Genomic DNA, 11,942 nt, shown 5'->3' with positions numbered 1-11,942 from the left:
GTTGCGGTGAGCTGAGATCGTGGCCATTGCACTCCAGACTAGGCAATAAGAGCGAAACTCTGCCCCCCACCAAAAAAATTGTATCTTTCTGCCCGTGGACACCGCCAAAGAAGCGTCATGAAAGCCTCTCTTCTCCCTGCCGTCATGTCTAAGTCAGAGTCTCCTAAAGAGCCTGAACAGCTGAGGAAGCTCCTCTTTGGAGGGTTGAGCTTTGAAACAACCGATGAGAGCCTGAGGAGCCATTTTGAGCAATGAGGAATGCTCCCGGAGTGTGCGGTAATGAGAGATCCAAACACCAAGCACGCCAGGGGCTTTGGGTTTGTCACTTATGCCACTGTGGAGGAGATGGACGCAGCCATGAATGCCAGGCCACACAAGGGGGATGGAAGAGCTGTGGAGCCAAAGAGAGCTGTCTCAAGAGAAGATTCTCAAAGACCAGGTGCCCACTTAACTGTGAAAAAGATATTTGTTGGCTAGGTGCAGTGTCTCATGCCTGTAATCCCAGCACTTTGTGAGGCTGAGGCGGGTGGATCATGAGGTCAGGAGATCAAGACCATCCTGGCCAACACAGTGAAACCCTGTCTCTACTAAAAAAAAAATACAAAAAATTAGCCGGGCGTGGTGGCGGGCGCCTGTAGTCCCAGCTACTCGGGAGGCTGAGGCAGGAGAGTGGCGTGAACCCGGGAGGCGGAGCTTGCAGTGAGCCGAGATTGCACCACTGCACTCTAGCCTAGGCGACAGAGTAAGCCTCTGTCTCAAAAAAAAAAAAAAAAAAAAAGAAAAGAAAAAGATATTTGTTGGTGGCATTAAGGAAGACACTGAAGAACATCCCCTCAGAGATTATTGGTTATTTGGAACAGTATGGGAAAATGGAAGTGATCGAAATCACGACTGACTGAGGCAGTGGCAAGAAAAGGGGCTTTGCCTTTATAACCTTTGATGACTATGACTCCATGGATAAGATTGTCATTCAGAAATACCATACTGTGAATGTCCACAACTGTGAAGTTAGGAAGCCCTGTCAAAGCAAGAGATGGTGAAACCAAGAAATATTGTACTCTTCAGGTGGCTATGGCGGTTCCAGTAGCAGCAGTTAGCTATGGCTGTGGCAGAATATTTTAATTAGGAAACAAATCTTAGCAGAAGAGGAGAGCAAGAGAAGTGACAGGGAAGCTACAGGTTACAACAGATTCGTGGACTCAGCCAAGCACAGTGGTGGCAGGGCCTAGCTGCTACAAAGAAGACATGTTTTAGACAAATACTCATGTGTATGGGCAAAAAACTTGAGGACTGTATTTGTGACTAATTGTACAACAGGTTATTTTAGTTTCTGTTCTGTGGAAAGTGTAAAGCATTCCAACAAAGGGTTTTAATGTAGATTTTTTTTTTGCACCCATGCTATTGATTGCTAAATGTAATAGTCTGATTGTGACCCTGAATAAATGTCTTTTTTTTAATGTGCAAATAAAAAATTTCCGTAAATGCCTACAGAATACAGAAACAACTTTTCAGGTAGTAACCTGATATAACTGGCCATTCATTTTTATTGCAGAGAACTTCTCCACATCTGCTTCTACCATGAATTAACCATCACAAATCATATGTTCCATTGGTCATAATGGCTGGTCACAAAAATCATAACAGTTTTACATGAGGTGAGATTTTTCAGCTTACAAATACTTTTATGCCCATGATCTCATTTTATACTTGCCACAAACCTGAAAGATAGTAAATATTGACATCTCATTTTACAGTTGAAAAACTCAGGGCTGAGAGATTTGCCTCATAAAACTCACATGCCACCTCTATGCTCTGAACCCAAATCTTCAGATTCCTGTTCATAGCAGCATCATTCACAACAGCCAAAAGGTGGAAGCAGCCCAAGTGTCCATCAATGAATGAATTATTATACAAAATGTGGTGCATCCATACAGTGGAATATTATAGAGCCTTAAAAAAGAAGAAAATCGGCCAGGTGCAGTGGCTCATGCCTGTAATCCCAGGACTTTGGGAGGCCGAGATGGGTGGATCACGAGGTCAGAAGTTCGAGACCAGCCTGGCCAACATGGTGAAACCCCATCTCTACTAAAAATACAAAAATTAGCTGGGTGTGGTGGCAGGTGCCTGTAATCCCAGCTACTCGGGAGGCCGAGGCAGGAGAATCGTTTGAACTCAAGACATGGAGGTTGCAGTGAGCCGATATTACACCATTGTACACTCCAGCCTGGGCGACAGGGCGAGACTCTGTCTCAAAAAAAAAAAAAAAAAAAAAACGGAAATCGCCGGGCATGGTAGCTCACACCTGTAATCCCAGCACTTTGGGAGGCCAAGGTGGATGGGTCACCTGAGGTCAAGACCAGCCTGACCAACAAGGCGTAACCCCATCTCTACTGAAAATACACAAATAAGCTGGGCATGGTGGAGCTTGCCTGTAATCCCAGCTACTCGGGAGGCTGAGGCAAAGAATCTCTTGAACCCGGGAGACGGAGATTGCAGTGAACCGAGATCACGCCACTGCACTCCAGCCTAGGCGACAGAGCAAGATTCTGTCAAAAAAAAAAAAAAAAAAAAAGAAGGAAATCCCATTACATGCTACAACATGGATGAACCTCCAGGCCATTATGCTGAGTGAAATAAGCCAGTCACAAAAGTACCAATACTGTGTGATTTCACTCATATGCCATATGTAGAGCAGGCGAATTCATAGACACAGAAGTGTAAGAGTGATACGGCGCTGCGGGAGTGGGAACCGGGAGTTAGTGTTGAACAGGTGGCAGTTGCTGCGCAGGCAGATGAAGAGTTCTAGAGGTGGACAGTGGTGATGGCCACACAGCGATGTGAATGCTCTCGATGCCACTGAACTGTGCACTTAAAAATGGGTAAGATGGTATTTAATGTTATGTCCTTTTTACCACAATTTGAAATAAAACAAAGAGCTCTCCAGGGGCTTCAGGTGTGTGGTCACATCGCCCGGTCCCGTGTCGCTGTTACCAGGAGCCTTCGGTGCGGCGAGCTCCGGTGCCAGGAACGCCGTTCCGTGTCGCCCTTTCTGTTGACCGCTGACCCCGGGGGATTTCGCCCGTCCTGCCTGCCCCGTGCACCGCCAGGCCCTTCAGGAGCTGCGCACTGCCAGGTCCTACCGCAGCGGCACGGGGCGCACGAGCCTCCAGGGCGCCGGGCGCTCCAGAGCCTTGGAGAGGACTGCGGATCTCTTCACACCCTCTCCAACTGCACTTGCAGCCAGATCTCCCCCTCCCTCCCCTCCCTTTGGTCTTGTGAGAACGCAGTTTTCCGGAGCCCTCCCCGTCTCTCCACCGTTTCTCCATCCCCCCGGGGTTCCTCTCCAGACACCAGCACGTGCTGAGCCCGCATCCCCCAGGCTAGCTCTGGTGGTGGGTGCCTGAGCGAAGAAAGCATTTCCCCTTTCTCAACAAAAGTAGTACAAAAGACGTCAAATCCAGGATGTTGTGGTTCAAATTTCAAATCTGCCACTTGGTTCTATATTCGGCAAAATCCTATTATTATCTGTGTTTTTTAATTTTAATTTAATTTTTTTTTTTGAGACAGAGTTTTCCTCTGTCACCCAGGCTGGAGTGCAGTGGCGCGATCTCGGCTCACTGCAAGCTCCGCGTCCCGGGTTCACGCCGTTCTCCTGCCTCAGCCTCCCGAGTAGTTGGGACTACAGGCGCCCACCACCACGCCCGGCTAATTTTTTGTATTTTTAGTAGAGACGGGGTTTCACCTGTGTTAGCCAGGATGGTCTCGATCTCCTGACCTTGTGATCCGCCCGCCTCAGCCTCCCAAAGTGCTGGGATTACAAGCGCGAGCCACCGCGCCCGGCCTATCTGTGTTTATTTTATGAGATTTTGAGGATCCAGTTAAACGGCTCAGCGTTCTCAGTTCAGTTCTACAAATGTTTAATGAACACCTAATATATGACTGGCACTATCCAAGAAGAGATGTCTTCTTTCCCTTCCTCTGTTCCTTCATTAAATATATTTTGTGTACCTGCTGTGTGCCAGACACTGTACTGTGTATTGGGGATACCCGTGAAGAAGGAGGACATGTTTCCTTCTGCCCAGGACTCACAGGAGGGGAAAGCATTTAGAAAATTATAATACAATAGTCTCAAAGGTATGATGGAGAAGTGGAGGAAGCTGCTGCTGGAGCACCCAGGAGAGGACGCGATCCAGACTGGGGAGGTCATGGAAGGCAGCCCAGCAGAAGTGACGCCTACTTGAAACCTACTATCAGCCAGGAGGGGCCAGAGAAGGGGCACACATGGTGTGGGGGATGTTGCCATATGGCTGGAGCTTCACAGTGCCTGAAGGAGATTGGAGGCTGGAGACACAGGCAGGGCCCAGGTAGCGAAGGGCCGTATGAGTCTTATTAAGGAAACTGGGCAAGATTAACCAAAGTTGGTTACCTGTTGCTTGCAACTAAAGAACTCAACCAGACTGAAATAGAATCACAGAATCATGTATTTCGAGTCTGGCAAGGAACTTCAGAGACAATCTGATTTGGAAACAAACCTCTGGGCAGTTAAGGATTATCAGCCCTCTCTTATAAGTGGGATGGATCACTCAGGTTAGGAAACAGAATTAGCCCCGCAGTGTCACAGTGAATATACGCTAGAGTGAAAACACCCACACCTCCTGTCTCTCAGGGTGGAGGGGCGCATTCCCCACCACCTCTTTGTTTATCCCACGTGGTTTCTAGTATAACACCTCGCTTTGAGAGGGAACCATTTTAGTAGAGATAATGATACCCAATTTAAGCATGTCAGTTAAAAACAATAAGGAAAAAGCTACATTAGCTGGTAAGAGAGTGAAGGTGCCAAATAGTACTTCTTCCAGTATTCAGACCAACTCTTAGATTTTTTTTTAACCACCTCCTATGTTAAATATACTTTTTTTTTTTTTTTTTTTTGAGACGGCGTCTCACTCTTTCGCCCAGGCTGGAGTGCAGTGGAGCAATCTCGACTCACTGCAACCTCTGCCTCCCAAGTTCAAGCAATTCTCTGCCTCAGCCTCCTGAGTAGCTGGGATTACAGGTACCTGCCGCCGTGCCCGGCTAATTTTTGTACTTTTAGTAGAGACGGGGTTTCACCATCTTGGCTGTGCTGGTCTTGAACTCCTGACCTCGCGTTAGACCCGCCTCGGCCTCCCAAAGTGCTGGGATTACAGGCATGAGCCACCTGTTCTATTCTTTCTTAACTTCCCTTTTCCTTGAAATAATCCTCCCCTTACCCAACTGACTTTTCTCTCTCTCCTTTTTTTTTTTTTTGTTGAGATGGAGTCTTGCTCTGTCGCCCAGGCTGGAGTGCAGTGGCATGATCTTGGCTCACTGCGACCCCTGCGTTTGAGATTCAAGCAACTCTCTTGCCTCAGCCTCCCAAGTAGCTGGGATTACACGTGCCCGCCATTATGCCCGGCTAATTTTTGTATTTTTAGTAGAGACGGAGTTTTGCCATGTTGGCCAGGCTGGTCTCGAACTCCTGACCTCAGTTGATCTGCCTGCCTCGGCCTCCCACAACTGACTCTTTTCTTTTGTTGAACAAAATAAAGTTTCCCTGAGTGCCCTGAGCAGCTAGGGCGCCATCAAGGAATGAAGTGTCCTGAATGGATCCTTCTAGAAAAGGCTGGGGGTGGGAGCCACCTGGTGTCCAAAGCTGTGCAGATCACAGCTGTGTAATGAGGCAAGTTGGTTTAAAAAAGGAACAGGCTGCAGAGCTGAAGTATTTGTCAAAGTAATAAAAACGTTTAAATGAGTCATTTGGTTTATAGCAACTCCTAGGAAACGCTTTTCCAAACAATTTAGTCTGTTGAGCGCATACAGTACTGGTTTCCGCTAGAGTCTTGTTCATATAATTGAGAAACTCACAATTTAGACTTGAGCAGCAGTTCTCAAAGTGTGGTCTGTGGACTTCAGGGGCACACGAAGTCCCCCTTTTCAATTGTATACCTGGGGGATGCTGGACTTCCCCCATCTACTTCAAACAAAACATATTGTAACAGGTCAAATGTGGAAGCAGAAATAAAAACTCCACCATCTGCGGCCAGATGCAATGGCTCACGCCTGTAATCTCAGCTCTTTGGGAGGCCGAGGTGGGCAGATCACTCGGGGTCAGGAGTTCAAGAGCAGCCTGGCCAACATGGTGAAACCCCGTCTCGACGAAAAATACAAAAAATTAGCCGGGCATGGTGGCGCACGCTTATAAATCCCAGCTACTCAGAAGGCTGAGGCACGAGAATCACATGAACCCAGGAGGCAGAGGTCGCAGTGAGCTGAGATTGCACCACTGTACTCCAGCCTGGGCGACAGAGCAAGACAATGTCTCAGAAAAAAAAAAAAAACAAAAAAGAATTCCACTATCTGATATTAAACCCGCTATTCAAGAGGTTTGCAAAATGTAAACCAATGCCACTGATGCCACTAACATTTATTTTGGGAAATATAGTTATTTTGCATAAAACACATTATTTGTGTTAACATGTAATTGGTTTATAATGGCCATTTTTCCATTTATAAATATTCTTTAATTTTTTCTGTTTTAATTTTTAATATGATAAATATTGATAGATAGATATGGATATAGATATACCTCCTTTCTGTCCCCTCACTTCACATACATGAATTTGTCTGAAGTTCTCAATAATTTTTAAGAGTATAAAGGGATCCTAAGCTCAAAAAGTTCTAGAACCACTGGACTAGAGCAATGTGTCAGCTGGGCATTAAAAACAGTACAGAATTTGACGTTCCCCTGGAGGGGTTACTGTGTGATGATTTGAATCAGGTACACTTGCAGATGTGTTTCCATCAACCTCTGTATTGAAGGCCCAGTTATCTCTACTTACCTTGTTGCTCGTGTAAACACCTCTTAAGTACCACTCCAAATCTTTGGACACCCTTGGACGCTTGCTCCACCCTGCTGCCACTGCAGAAACCAGCTGTCTGTGGACCCTGCCAGCTCCATGTGGCATCCCAAATGGCACCCACCTCACAGGACCCCTGGCCCCTACACTTGAGAAACCCACAGTAAGTCAGAGAAAAGTAAGTGCAGAGAAATTGAAGCCTGTGGGGAGAATCTTCGACCAATGAGCTTAGGAGCAAGCAGATACATTTTTTTCCTCTCCTGCCTGACACAGTGTGCTGAGATCCAGGCCCCTCCAGAAACAGTCCCAGAAGCCCAAACAGTCAGTTGTGTCAGATGCCCAATGGTGACAAGCTCCTCAGCCCAAAACTCTAGCACTCTGTAAGTTAAGACTATGCATAGTTTACCATTTCACCATATTCTCAGCATCTACAAACTATAAACAGCCTTCAAAGAATAGTAGTAGCATTTTCATAACATTTATTTTGTGTCTAATCAGACTCTATGTCATAAGAATTAAAGGAGTAGCTTCTAAAATCTCAGTCTCCTGAAAATGAAGCTTTAGAATTGTTTCCTAAAATAACATTATTTTCTACTACCCATTACCATTATTAAAAATGGTAATACTCGACCAGGCGTGGTGGCTCACACCTGTAATCCCAGCACTTTGGGAGGCTGAGGCCAGTGGATCCTGAGGTCAGGAGTTCAAGACCGGCCTGGCCAAGATGGTGAAGCCCCATCTCTACTAAAAATACAAAAAATTAGCCGGGCGTGGTGGTGGGTGCCTGTAATCCCAGCTACTCAGGAGGTTGAGGCAGAGAACTGCTTGAACCCAGGAGGTGGAGGTTGCAGTGAGCCAAGATTGTGCCACTGCATTCCAGCCTGGGCGACAGAGCCAGACTCTCTCTCAAAAAAAAAAGTAATACTCTGATTCTAGAAAGGTTACACTGAAATAGACACTCTCATGTTGTTGACAAAAATTGTTATAACTTTTCTGGAACAAATTTTGTTTTGTTTTGTTTTGTTTTTTTGTTTGGTTTTGTTTTTTGAGATGGAGTCTCCCTCTGTTGCCTAGGCTAGAGTGCAGTGGTGAGATCTCGGCTCACTACAACCTCCGCCTCGCGGTTCAAGCGATTCTTCCACCTCAGCCTCCTGAGTAGCTGGGATTACAGGCATCTGTCATCATGCCCAGCTAATTTTTCTATTTTTGTAGAGATGGGGTTTCACCATGTTGGCCAGGCTGGTCTTGAACTCCTGACATCAAGTGATCCACCCACCTCGGCCTCCCAAAGTACTGGGATTACAGGTGTGAGCCACCGCACCTGGCTGGAACATAATTTGGCAACAATTTCTACAGAAACAATTTAAAAATGGGGCAAACATTTATGCACAAAAGTATTTCCCTTAGCACATCTACACATTCAAGAATATGATTCAAGCAATTACACATTCAAGAATATGATGATGGTTACAAATATTTTATGACTCTATGCCATACTGTCACATTTTACGTAATCAATAAAAATTCCATATTCAAAAAGTTTTTAATGAAAAGCTAAATTATCACTATATAATGTTAAGTAAAGGTGAAGGATACAAACTGTATGATCTCAGTTTTTTGTAGCAAGAAAAAGAAAAAAATAAACATATCAAAAATTTTACATGTCTGAAAGGAAATACGGCAAAGTGTTAAAAAATGGTGGCCTCTTGTACGTGATACAATTGTGGGTGATTTTTTTCTTCCTGATTTTTTTTTTTTTTGAGACCGAGTCTCACTCTGTCGCTAGGCCGGATTGCAGTGGCGCATGCCACCATGCCTAGCTAATTTTTTGTATTTTTAGTAGAGACGGGGTTTCACCATGTTGGCCAGGATGGTCTCGATCTCTTGACCTTGTGATCTGCCCGCCTCAGCCTCCGAAAGTGCTGGGATTACAGGCATGAGCCACCACGCCCGGCCTTTTCTTTCTAATTTTAAACATCTTCTGTATATTTCCAAATTTTCTACAGTGAAAGTGTGATATTTTACATCACGATTATTAGAAGGTAAAAATGGGTGAGGCTCTAGGATTTCGAAGGTCACTTTCAGCTCTAAAATTCCTTAATTCACACAGCTCTTATCACTATGGTTTGTTTGTTTTTTGACTTTCCACTGATAGTAACAGAAGAGTATATTACACATTTCCTAATAGCAGTGTCATGGCATGTCATTGCCTGAGATTCCTAAATCTTGTGCAAGATTTCAACATTATCTGTAGAACTTAAGTGCTAGACTGTGATCTTTTATGAAGTTTTTGAGTGTTGTCAGCAGACTGAATGTTAAGATGAAAATGCCAGGAGAGGATAATACTTGTAAATGTGCATTTCTACATTTAGATATAGCACATTTGTTAGTGCTTCATCATTCAAGAGACATTTAAATTTTGCTACATTATAATAAATAACATTCTTAAGAGTTTCCTTAAGACAAGGAGATAAACTCAGTTATTGCTAAGCAAGAACCTGCTCAAACAGTAAACAAACAGGTATAAACAAGTGCATTTGAGTGTGTGGCCACATGCCTGTCACTCCCAAATTCTTGTCCTTTGTTCACAGCTGGGGAAAAGGTAAACAGAAATGGGGAATGAGGAGTCTCAGCTCCTGGCCTCCGGCCTGCTCAAGCAAAGGGGTAGGAGATAATCCCGCCACTTGCTAGGGATCTTTTGGGGATTTATCTGACCCTGGGTCACACGCACTAGTTGGCCTGCAACAGATCTCAGTCTCCCAGCCAGTCGGCGACAGATCAGGCCCTCCTGTCTTTGAGCCACTGTGGAAGGAACTAGCCTGGGCAGCTCCTCAAAGGGGCCCTTGCTCACATCAAAGCTGGACAGTCAGCCCCTGGTGGGCTTCAGATTCAAAGACCCCTTCTGTCCCCTATCCTTGACTGTTGCCCCTCACAGTGGTCTCACTCTTTCCTTCTTAATCAAGTATGTGGGGCCCCTTTTGGGACAAGCATCCTGGATCAGGACCCAGGCTCTTGGTGACCCAATCCAACGATTCCTGACTCATCGCCTTCTGTCCCATAGGCTTGCATTCCTCCATGAGAAATCCCCTTTGCATCTTCTTTCAGAACTAAACTTTAGATAACTCCTTAAAACCAGAACCCAAATCTTAGCACTATCACCCACTCCCCGCAAAGGGTTACTCTCTACCCCTGAGCAAGGATGGCTTGGTTGGGGGGCATGCCCTTTGCTTTATGGTGGATTGTTACTTTTCATGCAGGGAAAAAAATAAAACAAAACATTAGTGTTTTCATTTAAAAACAAGTTGAACAGTCATCTCCTGTAAGAGAATCCTGGAGCCCCAGAAACACCTAGAAACACAAGTCTGTGCAAAAATACAGTGTGTAGATTTATGGAAATGCACACGATGTGAAAAGTCCCTAACGGATGCGTATAAAAATTAGATTTTTTTTTCTTTGAGACAGAGTCTCGCTCTGTCAACCAGGGTGGAGTGAGTGCAGTGGGGCAATCTCAACTTACTGCAGCCTCCGCCTCGTGGGTTCACACGACTCTCTTGTCTCAGCCTCGTAAGTAGCTGGGACTACAGGCGCACGCCACCATGCTGGGCTAATTTTTGTATTTTTAGTAGAGACGGGGTTTCACCATGTTGGCCAGGCTGGTCTCAAACCCCTGACCTCAGGTGATCCACCCACCTCGGCCTCCCAAAGTGTTGGGATTTACAGGCGTGAGCCACCACGCCCTGCCCAAGACTTTTTATTCAACACCTCATTTTATTCTTATGCACTGAATGCCACATTGGTTTCTTTTTTTTCTCTCTCTCACTCAAAGCACTGTTATTAAATCAATGATGCAGCTTACTTTCAACATTATCTTCAAATTGAGGAAATACCGTTGTATCATAAGCAGTGGTAACTCCTGTCTGCCAGGTGTCTACCTGGTGAAGGGGTCTTGCTCTGTGCTGGGTGCTCAGAGCCATCCGTGCCCATCTTCGTGCACATGCCTGGAGGCAGCCACATTAGCTCCACCTCCTGGTTTGGGAGCTGAGGCTGAGAGAGGACAACTAATCAGCCCAAGGTCAAAAGCTAATATGTGGCACACGGAGATCTCGAACCCAGCATGAGGTAGGTACTGTGACCCCTATTTCACGGACAAGAAACAGACATACCGAGATGACAGGAACTCACTCAGGGCACACAAATGATAAGTGGCAGAGAAAAGATCGGAATCAAAATCCTACAAAAATCCTACAAAATTGAGGTGGGGCACAGTGGCTCACACCTGTAATCCCAGCACTTTGGGAGGCCGAGGTGTGTGGATGATCACTTGAGCCCAGAAGTTTGAGACCAGCCCGGGCAACGAAGTGAGACCCCTGTCTTTACAAAAAAATTTAAAAATTAGCCAGATGTGGTGATGTGCCTCTGTAGTCCCAGCGACTTGGGAAGCCAAGGCAGGAGAATCTCTTGAGCCGGAGAGGTCAAGGCTACAGTGAGCTATGATCACACCATTGCACTCCAGCCTGGGCGACAGAGCGAGACTCTGTCTCAAAAAAATAAAAAAATTAAAAAAATTAAAAATTAAATTAAAAAAAGGCTGGGCACGGTGGCTCACGCTTGTAATCCCAGCACTTTGGGAGGCCGAGGCGGGCGGATCACGAGGTCAGGAGATTGAGACCACGGTGAAACCCCATCTCTGCTAAAAATATAAAAAATTAGCCGGCCATGGTGGTGGGTGCCTGTAGTCCCAGCTACTCGGAGAGGCTGAGGCAGGACAATGGCATGAACCTGGGAGGCGGAGCTTGCAGTGAGCCAAGATCACACCACTGCACTCCAGCCTGGGTGACAGAGCGAGACTCTGTCTCAAAAAAACAAACAAAAAAAACCAGGCCAGGTGCGGTGTTTCACGCCTGCAATCCTAGCACTTTGGGAGGCCAAGGAGGGCAGATCACCTGAGGTCAAGAGTTCAAGACCAGCCTGGCCAACATGGTAAAAACCCGTCTCTACTGAAAACACAAAAATTAGCTGGACGTGGTGGTGCATGCCTGTAATCCCAGCTACTTGGGAGGCTGAGGC

General features: G+C 45.9%; 1 long non-coding RNA gene across 1 annotated transcript; it reads left to right on the top strand.

The window, feature by feature from the left end:
• The first annotated feature begins 315 nt into the window (after positions 1-315).
• LOC103892181 (uncharacterized) lies at positions 316-10,842 on the top strand. Its single transcript, XR_656404.2, has 6 exons — positions 316-439; positions 1,553-1,655; positions 6,797-7,057; positions 7,149-7,255; positions 9,467-9,539; positions 10,756-10,842. It is a non-coding gene; the product is annotated as an uncharacterized LOC103892181 (long non-coding RNA).
• Positions 10,843-11,942: the final 1,100 nt, after the last annotated feature.

This window comes from Pongo abelii, chromosome 14 (genome assembly GCF_028885655.2).
Source record: "Pongo abelii isolate AG06213 chromosome 14, NHGRI_mPonAbe1-v2.0_pri, whole genome shotgun sequence".
Taxonomy (NCBI): Eukaryota; Metazoa; Chordata; class Mammalia; order Primates; family Hominidae; genus Pongo; species Pongo abelii.
Note: the sequence above shows the minus strand (reverse complement) of the source record. Positions and strands in the feature narration are given on the sequence as shown.